The following is a 14,230-nucleotide window of genomic DNA, read 5'->3' as shown; positions in this document are numbered from 1 at the left end:
TTGAACATTGACTACTTCAGTCATTGTCCAGCAATAAATACTAATAACGAATTGAAACAAGCAGTCCTGGAGCACCTTGAAGACTAACAGGTTGATTCATTAAGTAATGAGCTTTTGTGGGTAAGAAACACATGCACATACACCCAGGGGTCTTACCTAGGAAAGCTCTCATTAACTAATAAATCAATTTGTGAGTCTTTAAGATGCTCCAGGACTGCTTGTTTTTTATCCTGTGGCACCTTATAGATGAACAGATATTTTGGAGCATCAGCTTTCCTTGCCGCGTTAGCTGGTATCTTCAAAAACAACAAGCAGTCCTGGAGCACCTTTGCTCAGGAGGGTCTTTGCCCACGAAAGTTTCTGCTCCAAAATATGTCAGTCTATAAGGTGCCACAGGACTTCTTGTTGTTTTTGAAGATACAGACAAACTTGGCTACTCCTCTGACACTTGTTTTTTGTGGAGCTACAGACTAACATGGCTCTGAGCCTGATAATGAATTGGCCACTCTGAAAACTCTTAGCGCGTTTTGCAAACTATAGCTGAGAATGAGGAGCCACTGAATTGCAGCCATCTTTTGGGGTGGGTCTTGGGACTCACAGCCCATGGTTTGAAAAGCCACAGCACCAGCAGTACACAATGCTTTAGGACAGGAAATCGAGATCTTGTCACACCTGCAGGGGAAGTGAGGGTTGCAGAAGATAATGGTATCAGCTAGGATCTGGCCACAGCTCCAGGTTAGCACATCTACTGGGTAAGAAAGTTGCATGGAAAAGGTTTAATCGTTTCCTCTTGTCCTGGCTCTTTGGCACTCTCCCCATTATGCTCTCCTAGAGGGAATCTCTCCAGAGAGGAGAGGCCCAGCCCAGCTGGTCACCACATCCACATGCTCATCTCCAACATGGTCAATAAGCTGCAGGTGAATTACAAGCTGCCAAAGCCTGCCTGTGATGAGGCTGGAGATGGTTTGTTAGTGCTGGTGCAATGGTAGTTGGAAAGCACCCACTGGCAGTAACCCACCCCCCACTTCAAATGTCTCTGGCCTAATTCTCTCAACTTCCTCTCTGCCCCCCCCCCACCCTACGCTGGCTGTTCATACCTGTGGCTTCGCATTTGATCTAACAAGCCAAGACAATAGCTTTGTGGTTCCTCGGCTGCCTTGAGCAGCTGAACATGCAGAGCGGGTGAAGAAGGGCTGCACGTGAAGCTGCGTGACTTTGCTCCTCCTTTGCCTGGCTGGGAAAGACAGAATCTAAGCCCTTGTGTTCTTCCAGAGACGCTTTCCCTCTAGTGTGGTTAATGGGGCGTCGCTGGATCCACCCTGGGGTTTACCTCGCTTTGTCTTGTAGGGAGGGCAGCGTGGACCAGTGGCTAGAGCAGGGGACTGGGACTGTGCAGAGACGGGTTCAGGTCACAGCTGGGACCCTGCACAAGTCACGTGCCCTCTGTTTGCACCCTGGCTCTTTGGTAAGCACTTCTTTGCAGGGCCCATCCCTTACTAGGGGAACAAACAGCACCAAGCACTGTGGGCGCTACCATGAAATAAGAGAATAGGAGAGCGCCTCTGGGCTGGACTAAGAGGAAAAATGGCTCAATTCTGCCCTCTTAACAAATGTCAAAGTCCACGTGGCCTTATCTACTGTGGCCTTTCGCTAGCACAACTCTCCTCCAGACAGACAAACCTTTCAGCTCTTTCTCTCTCCCCGGCCTCGTCTCCATTAAGAGATGTCCAGGGCTCATATGCTCCTGATGTATTTTCCGGGGCCCCAGGCAAGGTGCCAGGGCTTGGGATTGCAATGCACTCAGATACAAGGGGAATGGGGACCAGGTAGAAGCACTGGTTGCTTGCACCTCGCTACACAGACTTACCAGCTGGTAGCCCTCATGGTGGCCAGGACCTGGTTTTCAGAGAGGTGGTGGGAGGGTCCGAAAGGTTTTTTTTTTTTTTTACTTACTTCTTAGGCTGCGCTGCTGCGACATACGAGGTCGTCACCCAATGAGACCGTGAGTCAAAGTCCTCCCTCTAACCCCCCTTTTCTTTACAACCTGACCCCACAGAAGACCCTTGTAGAGCTGCTTTCCCCTCCCAGGGCTTCCCTGGGTCCCTGAAAACACCTGTGTAAATGTCAGGCCCCGCCATGTGGGTTTCAGTGCCACGTTGTACCAGCAGCTCTCATCTCTGAAGCCACTCGCCCAGGGCTGGCAGGAAACCCCAGAGTTTCTCATTAGCTCTGTTCGTTCTGTGGTTATAACAAGTGCTGAGAGCAGACTTCTCAAGCTTGGTTGTGATACCTCTGAAGGCAGGAAATCAGGAAAAACAGACACACAGTGAGAACAGGCACTCGTGCAATTCCCGGCCTGGCGGCCCTCTGGGAGGGGGAAGCCCAGCTCTGAAGGAGGAGGCTGGGAGTGATAATGTGAGCCGGGACCGGCCGCTGTTGCCCTCCAGCCATGGAATTCTAAGAGCAGCTGTTCTGCACCTCACTGCAAACGGGTAAGAGAAGGGCAGGTGCCGGGGTGGGTTTCAGTGATTGCCAGGGTGCTGTGCTGGCTCTTTCAGAGACCTGGTCAGGGAAGAATCATTACTGGGTGGGAAGGATGGCCCTCAGAACAGCACCCTCTTACCTGGTGAGAGGGCGTGAAGTGGGCACTGCCATGAGTCCCTGGGGTACATACAGGGAAACAGGTCTGTCCATCAAGGGTCTATCCCCATGGCATGTGGGTGATGCATTTGGGGCTGGAGAGAGGAAGATTATCTCCTTGGCTTCTCTTGCTGGTCTCCCTTGGGGCATGCTGAGTCGGCTGTGGGGGCGCGTTTGGACAGCCAAGCCCTCATTTTAGTTTGAGCTGGTCAAGGACGGGCTCCTGAGTTGCTCCCTCCATAACAAAACTTCCGACGGCCCCGTTGCCACCACACACTAGTTCTCATGCACAGGGAGAGGGCCTGTGATGAGCCCATCGCTCCAAAAGCCTGGGCTTCCACAGCAAAACTAGGAGGTACGTCCTGAGCCAGCAGCCTTGAAACCGGACTGAAAATGCGCTAAAGAGTCCGGTGGCTGCTGGGTTGTTTGGTCCCTGAGAGCAGCTCTGGAGTGATCATAAATCTCCAGAGGCAGAGAAAATCCATCTCGGCCGCGGAGAGCCACTGAAGCGCTCTGTATGGTATTGTATCCCTAGCTGTGTTGGGAACGTCTTTGGTTCAGGCCCCACGGCCAGGCTGGCTGCTTGCCCTCCCTCCAGCCTGGGGTGGCTGCAGAAGGAACTCTGTGTCCCTGTGGCGGATTAACATAAAGGCCAAAAGTGGCAGTTGCCCCAGGGCCTGCAGGCGTGTGGGACCCAAGGCTCCATAACTCCATTTTGTTTAAACGATGCGCTTTAATGGAACAAAAGCAATGGGTCCTGTCATTCACATTTTAAACCTGAGTGTCATTTTATTCTGCATCAGGAGTGATAATAATAAGCATGAATAGATTTCAAAGCATAAATAATGATGTTATGCTAATATTTTAATACATGGGGGGCTTGTGACTGTGTAGTCTCAGGGCGCCACTGTTCTTAATCCAGCCCTGCTGTGCCTCTCTAAGACGTAGCCTTCGATACCTAGAGCCGTAGGGCTTGTTGCTTCGCTAAAGTCACCCCAGGAGCCATGAGCAAGCAGAGAGCAGCCCAAGAGGCGACAGGCAGGGTGCTTGCAGGCTGGGTTTTGTCCCCAGCACCGCAAGAAATGGGGATGATGAAACAAAGAGTAGTTTGACTGTTCTGAACCTAAGGTCAGTTGGGCCTTTGTCCTTCCTCCTTCTGTCTTGCGTTGGTTGCCTTGAACCCGAGGAGCTAGGATGTGTGTGAGCTGGCATGGGTATGCCTAGCCACAGGAAAGACAAGGGTCACTCCTGTGGGCTGATCAGCACTGCCCGGGCTGGGAGTTTGCTTTTGTGGTGAGCAGTGACATTGTTGGCTACTACATGTAGTGTCTAAATTTAGCACCTGTGGTCCTGGTTAAAAGGTGGTTCTGCTCGGCCTATTCCCGCCAGACCTGTGGGTCAGTGCTGCAAACGGAAGGGCTGGATCCAGAAGGGAGGAACTCTGGAATGTTTCCAGAGATGAGGCTCCACTGGTTTTCTTTCACAGTACCCGCTGCCTGCCACTCCCCACATGGCCTGGCACAAAAGCACTGGAGGAAAACCCCCATGCGTGCCCAGAAATAGACATGAATGCAGGGGCAAACAAATGGACACACAAAGAGAAGCACCCAACTGCACAGTCACTCAGACGCAAACACACACAGAGACAGGCTAGACACTAGACCCGAGCGCCCAGAGAGAAAAATGGATAAACAGGTACCAACAGACACAGGTAGGCCGACACATGTTAATATACTGGGGGGGCCACTGACACTGTCCCAGGACCCCCTCAATATACTAAAATGTAGGTCCAACAGACAACCACTCAGAGACACAAACCTCCACTTCCCGACAAACCCACAGACACAAATTCACACAAGCACACAGGCAAATACGCACAGACGCTCAGACAAGCACACGTGTTCAGCCACATAGCGACAAGGTACCACTGGAGAGGCAAAAACAGCTTTGGCCACAAGAAGCCTCATCAGCCTCAGGTGTTGCCCAGATGACACAGATTTTCAGTGGAAATCGTTTTGCGGCGTCAGCATGAACACCTCCTCCGTCGCCCAGGATTCTTGTGAAAAGTTAAAAACACGACTTTGGCCTCTCTTGCCTTCTGCTAATGCAGCATGTTTTAGATGCTTGATGTTATCACCAGGCAATGGTGCTTGGGACAGCTTCAGATTTTTCTTCCATGAAGGTAGAAAGTGCATTTCATTTTTCTGTTGATTGTTTGTTTCCTTCTTGTTAATGGGAGACATGAGACATTAAACTTTCTTGTCATGTCAGCAGGCTGTAGGATGCCATGTAAAATACAACGAGGCAGTGTTCCCTGTAAGCTGAGTGCTGGTGCTGCTGCTCAGGAGAGAGTTAAATGCCTCCCAGCTGACTGGCACATCACACACAGCTAGGTTTTGGTTTCTTTATGTGGTGCACATCCACACATGCTCTGGTGCACACAGAAAAAAATTATTTGGCACCTGCACGGGAAACATCTGCACAGGATGGAAAAGATTAGAGGGAACAGTGGAGTCAGCACCTTGTCTATTCCACTGTACCTCTCTTTGGAAGCAGATCTGCCCAAAGCAATCAGGTTCTGGCCCTTTTGGGTTCTTCAGGGGCCCGAAAGTCATCTTCTTCAGGCAAGTCAACTGTAGCGCTTTGATGAGGGTGCAATAAGCCAAAGTGAGGAAGAGAGACAGAGAGCTTCTCCCATCTGCCTAGTTACTCCACCTCTCGGCTGCACTGTCTACACAGGGGTTAAGATCATGTAACTAGGTCACTCAACGTGCAGATTTTTCACCCCCTGTGAAACACAGATAGGTGACGCTTGTCCTTTATAACCTTGGAAATATGGGTAATTTCTTCCTGGGCATGGTCGAAGATTGATTGTGGGTGTTGCTGGTGCTGATTAGGAGCTTTGGCTGAAAGGAGGGGCCGACTTAGCAAGAGAGTGGTTATCCAAAGTGTTAAGTAGGTGTTGATGGTGAGAAACAAACGGACCCCAGAGAGTTTTAAGCAACCTGGGAAGTCAGACTCTGCCTAGATTCAAGTTTTCCCTCCCGTTCCAGACAGATTGTTTCCCATTCCATCCAAGTTCCCTGTACTCTTTTCTACACAGGGGTGAACTTTTTCCATCCATGCGCGGAATAATTTTATGTGAGCCAGAGCATGTGCGAATGTGCACCACCAATAGAAATACAGAAGCCTCGCTGTGGGCGCTCTGCTACCCAACTGGGTGGCATTTGAATCTCTCCTAGGCGGGGGGCCACCCAAGCACTCATCTTACAGGGAATACTGCCTCCCCCCGTCCACAAAACTAGAGCTTCCTCAGTACTGTGCTACTTACGACAGAAGTCAGGGCAATCTCCCTAGGCTGTGCCTACAGTTAGCCTGGGCTGAGCTGAAGCACATGTAGTTTCTACGGGCTGCGGGTGTCCAAAGGGGCAGAGCCATGATGCAACCACCAATGCAAGCTAGTCCTCCAGTTACTGGACAAGCTAATCCTCCATGGCTGTCTCCAGAGGCCCTTCTTGTTCAGTTCGCACTTCTTTGGTGTTTAGTGGTAGCACAAACCCAGCTGTTCTTCAGCTATCACTGGAGACAAGAGCTGAAATTCTAAGGTTAAAAATTCCCAAGCAAAATAAAAACTTGTTGGAAGAGGGGAGTGGAAGCTTTCAGGCTTTTCTCGTTAAATAGATGTTCAACAATGATCCCTCCAAACTCCAGTCTTTGTTGCGTGGCTTGGAAATTTCAGAGCGGGTAACAGCACTTAGAAGGGTTGTTTCTTAACAGAGATCTAGGAAGGGGAAAATACTGGGGATCAGGGTTCCCTGTAAGTTGTGCACTTGTGCGGCAGATTTTTTTTTCCATCCCTGGGCACCCCAGCATGTGTGAATACGTGCCACCAGTAGAAACAAAAATTGGGTTCTCTTCTAATCATCTGAATTTGAAGCTCTTCCAAGCAGCCAGACAGGTGCACAATTTACAGGCAACCCTGATCCCCCGTGTTTTCCACTTCCTAGATCTCTGCTGAGGAACAACTCTTCCAAGTGCTGTTACTTGCTCTGAAATTTCCAAGCCACGCAACAAAGATTTTGCCAGCCCGTCTTTACTCTAACTGCTCTCCACCTCATTTGCCCAGGAGGAGCTGCTTAGTTTTGGGTAATCCAACCTCGTTAATACGTAGGCTTCCATTAATAGCCACCTCACCAGCCAGCTAGATCAAAAGTAACACCTAAAACTGATATCGTAGGGACTGCTGATAATGCTTCAAGAACAAAGCAGTGTGTGTGGGCACATCTGTCCACACAAGCTCACATAGACCTATAAAAGGGTGGGCAATAATTTTTGACAGGGGCTACTCCAAGAATTTGGTAAGTGGTCCAGGGCCGCACTCTTCCATGATATTAATGGAGGAGGTGTCGGGCCTGGGATGGAGACTGGGAGCTCAGAGCAGGGGACGGGGCTACTGGAGGGGGTGTGGAGTTGAGAGAAGGTTTAAGTGGAGGAGGAGGTTGTGACCTAGGAAAGCCGGATTGGGATGCAGGGGGTGCAGGTTCCAGGAGGGGGTGTGGGTGCAGATTTTGACCAAGAGGAGTGTGGAGGGCCAGAGAGGGGTTTGTGACCCGGGGCAGGAGTGCAGGGGTTTGGCTTGTTACCCAGGGCAGGAGGGGTTTTGACCTGGGGAAGGGGATTGGGGTGCAGGGCCTGGAAGGGTGTAGAGGTGCAGGAGAGAATTCTGAGCTGGAGGAGGGGTGGAGGAAGTGGAGCAGGAGATTGGGTTGTGACCTGGAGCTGGGCATTGAGGTGCAGAGCAATGGTCCCTTTATTTTTCCCATCCCTGTGCAGAATAAATTTTGTTATGGGTGCTGAGGCATGCCTGGCTGTGCCCCGCTAGCTGAAACACAGGCTGCCGGCTGAGAGTGGCTGGGGGCGCTCTGCTAATCAGCTGGGCGGCACCCGACTCTCTGCTGGGTAGCCGGGTAAGCGCTCAGCTTCCAGGGAACACGGGTGGAGAGGCTGGGAGGGTCTATGGGTGCAGGAGTGGGGGGTGCAGAGGGTTTGGAGTCTGACCTGGGGCAGGGGCGTAGGAAGGGAAGCAGAGGGTTGTGGGAAGGGAGGGGCTGGGGTGCCAGAGGCAGGCTCTGGCTGGGGTGCACTTACCTAGGTGGCTCCAGGCCAGCAGCTCAGCAGGTCCCTCAGGCAGGGTCCCCTGTAGCCAGCTGCTCAAAGCAGAAGGAAGGCAGGGAGCCTGCCTAAGGTTCAGACTTGGCTGTGGGCTGGATCCTGTGGTTTGGCAGGCCGGATCAGGCCCGCAGGCTGGATTTTGCCTGTCCCTGTTCTACACACACAGTCAGGCCGTGATTCACATGGGGCAGCTTTGGGTCTCCTCAGAGCCCCTTGACCCCCACGAGAGCAAGGGTCTGCTCCTGGGCCTCTCTTTGTGAGCTCAGGAGAGTGGGCACAAGCCCCCCAGAGTTGTACTGTCATGCACACACCGCGCATTCAGTCGCCCAGGTGTACAGGCCACACCCTCACAGCACAACCTACACGGCGGCTGTGTTAGGTCCAGAGCAGAACTGGGGGGGCTGTCTTCGTTGAGCAGTGCGGTCTGTGGGCCCTGCCGCCGGGACACACCTGGGGCCTCGTCCAATACCCAAAGCAGGCAACGGCGAATCTCCCATTGCTTCCAACACAGCAGGGTCCAGCCCCGGACGACGGCTGACGGGCCACAATTGAGAGAGTGGGAAGATTGACCCCACAACGCCTGTGTGTGCACCCCCATGGAGTCCCTGCTGCGTCCTTCTGGTGCCTCCCTCCCTCCCTCCCTCTCTCCCAGAGATTTGCCGAAGTATCTTTGGCCAGGCTGCCAGCAGAATTGCAGGCCCCCTGGGCCAGGTGTCGGCGGGATGACTACAGGCCCCATGAAGGAGCTGGGGCAGGGGCGAGCTTCCCCCCCCCCCGGCCCCGACTCAGCCTGTCAGTACTACCCAGCCTGTGCCACCGAGGGCACCTCGCTGTCATGGCCGCGGGCATTGCTGGGGTTCCTCAGTTTAGGGGGCCGATTCCCAGGTGCGTCCGGGCTCGCTGCTGAGTCCTCGCTCGATGGCGTTCAGCGGCTACTCGCCTTTACGGGAAGCAAATCTAAGGCAGAGGTCTCAAACTCGCGGCCCATGGGCCAGCTACGTCCTGAACAGTACCACAATCCGGCTCGCGACTCCCTGTGGCCCTGGAGGTCTCCATACCCTTCCCCACATCGCGCCCCTGCCCAGAGGGACGCAGCCTCAGGGTCACAGTAGGGTCTCCAGGTCCCGTGCTGAGAACCCTCGTGAATGTTGACTTTCGCCAATATGGCTCCCGCCTGGAGCCCGGCTGCCAGCGCTCCTGCCCAGAGCCCCGGGGAAGCAGCCGCTCCGTCGCTCGCAAATAATTGAATGCGCAACCATTAAGTTTGTGAATCTTGACACCCTATTGTTGTGGGAGCCTGGCTCAGGAGGCAGTGGGGTTGGGCCACCTCGCGCTCACCATGGCAGTGGGAAAAAGCAGCCTTTTGTGCCTCTCCTCCGCCATGTCCCTGGTCTGCCCGGCTGCTCTGCTTCACTAAACTCTGCTAAATCATCCAGGGGCAGCTGGTGGGCCCAGGGGATGTGCAGGGGGAGCCGGCAGGGTAGTCCTGGAGACATACAGGGGAAGTCCAGAGACCTCCTCCGCCCCGGAGTCCTGCCAGAGGGAGGTGCCTGCTGGCCCACTAGGAGGATTTGAGGACGGAGACTGGCCCTGAGGTAAATTGAGTTTGAGACCCCTGATCTAGCAGAAGAAGGAGTTCAACAGCGCTGGCAGTTCCTCAAGGAGCCGATACGAAACGCACAACTGCAACTGCAAACTCAGAGCATAGAAAAGAGCGGAAGGACAGTGGGAAGCCAATATGGCTGCATCAGGAGCTCTCTGATGACCTGCGAATGAAAAGGGGAATTCTACACAAATTGGAAACACGGCCGATTGCTAAGGCAGGGTTACAAAAGGGTAGCATGAGCCGCCGGGGCGAAATCAGAAAGGCTAAAGCACCCAATGAGTTATACCGAGCAAGGGAAATTAAAGGCTCTAAGGAGAAAGTCTCTAAATACATTCAGAGCCAGAGAAAGATGAAGAAAAACGTAAGTCCTCTACTCAGAGGACGGAGAGCTAATAACAAGGCTGAGGAGATGAATGCCTATTCTGCTTCAGTCTTCACTAAAAAGGTTCATGGTGACAGGGTGCGCCACACAATTAATATCAGCAACAAGGAGGAAAGGTAAACAAGCCCATATAGGAAATACCCAGCCTAAGAATATTATGGGAAGTTGGACGTATTCAGGTCATCAGGGGCCGAGGGAACTCATCCAATGGTATTCAAGTGAATGAGCTGAAGTAAACGTGGAACCGTCTGCCATTATCTTTGTGAACTCCTGGAGGAAGGGTGAAGTCACAGAGTACTAGAGAAGGGTAAACAGACAACCCTGTAAACCCTGTAAGCTGAGCCCTTTGGCAGCTGCCCAGCAGAGATTCAGGGGCCACCCCTCTGGCTAGCAGAGTGCCCGCAGCCATCTACAGCCAACTGCATGTGTTTCTACTGGGGGTGCGCATCTGCACATGCCTCGGTGCACATTACAAAATTTATGCTGCCCATGGATAGAAAAAATTAGAGGGAACATTGGTAAACCGAGAGCCTCTCTTTTAAAAGGAGAACATAGAGGGCCTGGACATTCTAGATCAGTCAGTCTGACTTCGATACCTGGAAAGGATACTGGAACAAATGATTAAAACAATAAATTCAGAAGGTCTCAGAGTTACAAGGAATAGTCGATATGGATATGTCAGGAACAAAGCAGGCCAAACCAACCTCGTTTGCTTCTTTGACGGGGTTACCAGCCTAGGGGATGGGAGCGGAGCAGGAAAGGCTGGAGACACCAACCCGCAAGACAATTTCGTAAGCAAATTGGATGAAATTAACATAAGGTGACAGCACAACTGGTTAAAGACCATACTCAGAAAGTAGTTATCAATGGTCCCCAATCAAACTCGGGGGGACATGTCTAGTAGGGTCCCACAGTGACACGGGTGAACCCTAGGCCTGGTAGTACTAGTCAGTTTTGCTTGGATAGTGGGATGAGGAATATAATTATAAAATCTGCAGATGACACCAAACTGGGAGGGGTTGAAAGCACGGGGGAGGACCTGATCAACGTTTAAACTGATCTTGACAAAATGGAGAATTGGCTTGATATCAACGAGATGAAATTCAACAGTAACAAGTGCAAAGGACTTCACTTAGGAAGGAAAAATCAGCTACACAGGGGGAAATAACAGGCTAGGCTGGGGGGGTGAGCAAAATGCATCCTGTGGGCCCGATCCGGCCTGCCCAGTTGATTAGCAGAGCAAGTGTACTGACAGCTGGCAGCACCTGCAGCAAAATGCGTTCAGCTGCCCTTCCCCACACCTTGCTCTGTCCCGCAGCCGAGCTGCTCCCAAGAACCTCCTGCAAGCTGTGAAGAGGGCAGTGGGTGGGGGAGATGTCAGGGTGCCCCCAGGCCCCATCTCCGCAGGTAGAGGGACACACAGGAGAGCTGCTCTAGCCTGAAATATGAGTGGTGACCCAAACAAGTGCTTCTTAAAGAGGCAGTGCACTGTCCCTAAGATTTCTCCAGCAGCCACCTCTCTCTCTCACACACACGGCCCACCCAGAATCTCCCCCATATGGAGTTTCTCTCTCTCTCTCTAGCCTCCCCCAGCTCTGCCTCTTCGTCTTGAGGCCTCAGAGCCAGCCCCTGACAGTGTCCCAATATTTGTGGAGTGCCCCCTCCCCACAAAAATTATTGGCTGTCCCCGGGCTAGGTAGTACGACTGCTGGAAGAGATCGGGGAGGAATAACGAAGCACAAAGTAAATACAAGTCAACAAGGCGATGGAGTTGTGAGAAAAGGTGGATGTCGTTCTGGGTGCGATTTAGCAGAAGAGTTGTTTGTGAGACACGGCAGGTAATTGTCTCATTCCGCTCAGCGCTGGGGGTATTTCGGTGGGAGTATTATGTCAAATTCTCAGTGCCACACGCCACAGAAAGATGGGGACCAACTGAGTGCAGAGGAGTGCAACAAAAATGACAAAAGGTTAAGAAAAGCTGACCTCTAAAGCAAGGTTAAAAAGGCTGGACTTGCTCGTCAAAGAGGACTGTGAACAACTGAGCAGCCGATTTCCTGAAGGTAAGACCAGAAGTAATGAGTTTAATGGGCAACAAGGCAGATTTGGGTTCGATATAAGGGAAAAAATGTTCCAGTTCTAAGGGTAGTTAAACTCTGGAACAGGCTCCCAAGAAGGGAGCTTGTGGACTGCCCGTCACTGGAGTTTTTTAACAACAGGTTGGACAAACACCTGTCAGGGCTGGTCTTGGTTTCCTTGGTTGTGTCTCAGCGGTGGGGGCTGGACTGGAGGACTCCAGGTCCCTTCCAGTCCTGCCTTTCTCTGACTTTATGATTTGTACAAACGAAGGAGGCTTCTGAAACTGCTCTGGAGCCAGTTTGAGTTTCTTCCCACAAAACAAATGTGTAGGAGAATTTAGAAACGGACAAAACCCTTTGAAAAGAAACAGAAGAGAGTTAAAAATATGAGTTAATGTTTAATTCTGTCTCCATTACTGGTTCAGTAGACCTTAGCTGGCAGCTCAGAAAATCTCTTGCTTTCCCATGGATTCAGAGTTGACATCTCTCCACTCTATATCATCAGTGGTCTGATCTCAAATTAAATCAGTGCAGGTCCAACATCTCTAATCTGGAGCTCTTTTGTCCAGCAACCTCCATAATCTGGCATGATTTTATTTAGCTGGATGACCACTTATCACGGCTGTGGCCTAGCTTCCTGGGGTCCCATAATGTTTGTTTATAGCCACTAGTTCTGGCTCTTGGTGGTGTTCTGTGCTGTTAATTAGTTGTAATTTACCCCTTCTAAGAGCCTAGTAAGTGGTGGAAGTGTTGGTAATGTGCTAGGCAATATTGACCTTCTGTGGTCCAGCACATTCTTTGGTTTGGAATCGGTCAAGTCCTGAGGGTGCTGTACTAGAGAGGTTCAACAGATAGAAATTAATTAATTCATCCAATTAATTTCCATTAGGCCTTGCGTGGGTCTCCCAGCTGACAGGAGAGCAGCTTCCCAGGTTTTTATTAGCGATTCATTTCTGTTATGTGCATAGCTTGTTTCCCCTCTCTGTGCCTAATTGCAATGGAGCTGTAAAAGGGGAGTTTTTAAAGTCACAGAGTTTCAGGCTAGAAGGCACTAGCCATCTTCTCCAAACTCCTGTAGCTCATGGGTCTTTAAACACCCCTCAGTCACCTCGCCACCAGAATCAGACCAAGGTATTACAAACCTCGGGTGGCCAAACGAACTGGGTGCCATCTGCAAAGATCAGGAAAGAGCGAGAATATAGCCAGATAATCCCAGCAAGCCACCCTGCCCCATGCTGCAGAGGGAGATGAAAAAACTCTAAGATCCCTGCCGATGGGACTTGGGGGGAAATTCCTTCTTGACCTTGACTATGAATATCAGTTGGACCCAGAGCATGCGAACAAGACCCTCCAGAGAGAGAGTTCTTAGTTGCAGCTCAGCCCGTGGCTGCAGTGTCCCATCTTTGCCCATCATGCTGGGGGCAGGGGGAGGGATTTTCAAGGGCACAAAAGGCAGCAGGTGCCTGGGCGCCCCTGAAAGTTGCTGAGCGTCGGGTGCTTAACTGCTGTTTGTGCCTTTGAAGAGCCACCTCCTTGCCCCTGCGTGCGGCATGCTTAATCAGACCTTAGCACAGGGCTGCAAAAGGGGGGTGGGGGTGGGGAGAACAATGACGAATGAGTGCTGTGCACAGCTGCACCACTTTGTCTTAGAACAGAGGCACTGGCTGATAACAGATCAAGGTTAGAGTTTTCAAAAGCAGCCTCTGATTGTGAGCCCCCCAGCTGGAGACACCTGGGCCTTGGTGTGGCATACGCACGGCTCCCATTGACGTCATTTCCAGCTGTGGACGTTCAGTAGCACCCCTGAATGTCTGGTCTCAGGTGCCTCCAGTCGGGTTCCCTGGAAAGGAAGTTTGCAGCATAAGTGGCTGCTTTTGACAAGTTGATCAGAATACACAGGGACTCAGCACAGCCTGGGAAAAAACAGTTCCCAAGCCAGAACCTCAGCTGGTGCCCGTTGGACCATGACCAACACTAGTGTTCTCTGTAACCTCAGGAGACAGTCAGGTGTTGCCCAGCTGATAAGCAAAGCGCACACAGCCGGCAGCCTGTGTATCTATGGGTGGTGCACATCTGCACATGCTTTGGTGCACATAAAATTTATTCCACTCATGGAAGAAAAAATTAGCGGTAGCCCTGGTCAACACTTACAATTTTATATCAAGTCGCCTGATATTTAGTGTCAGAGGGATCACTGTGTTAGACTGTATCTGCCAAAACATTTATTTGGGCATAAGCTTTTGTGGGTAAAAACCACTTCAATCAGAGGCACGGACACAGCATCCATGAATCTGATGAAGTGTTTTTTTTATGCACAGAAGTTTATACCTAAATAAATCTGTTAGTCTTTAAGGT

General features: G+C 51.5%; 1 protein-coding gene across 1 annotated transcript in view; it reads left to right on the top strand.

The window, feature by feature from the left end:
* The first annotated feature begins 474 nt into the window (after positions 1-474).
* Positions 475-14,230, top strand: part of LCK (LCK proto-oncogene, Src family tyrosine kinase) — a 39,823-nt gene continuing 26,067 nt past the window's right edge. The window contains exons 1-2 of the mRNA XM_074976315.1: positions 475-1,465; positions 1,961-2,002. The gene's annotated coding sequence lies outside the window, so the exon portion shown is untranslated. The remainder of the gene's footprint in view (positions 1,466-1,960; positions 2,003-14,230) is intronic.

The sequence above is a fragment of the Carettochelys insculpta genome, chromosome 24 (genome assembly GCF_033958435.1).
Source record: "Carettochelys insculpta isolate YL-2023 chromosome 24, ASM3395843v1, whole genome shotgun sequence".
NCBI classification, from domain to species: Eukaryota; Metazoa; Chordata; order Testudines; family Carettochelyidae; genus Carettochelys; species Carettochelys insculpta.
This window is presented reverse-complemented; position numbering and strand designations above follow the sequence as displayed.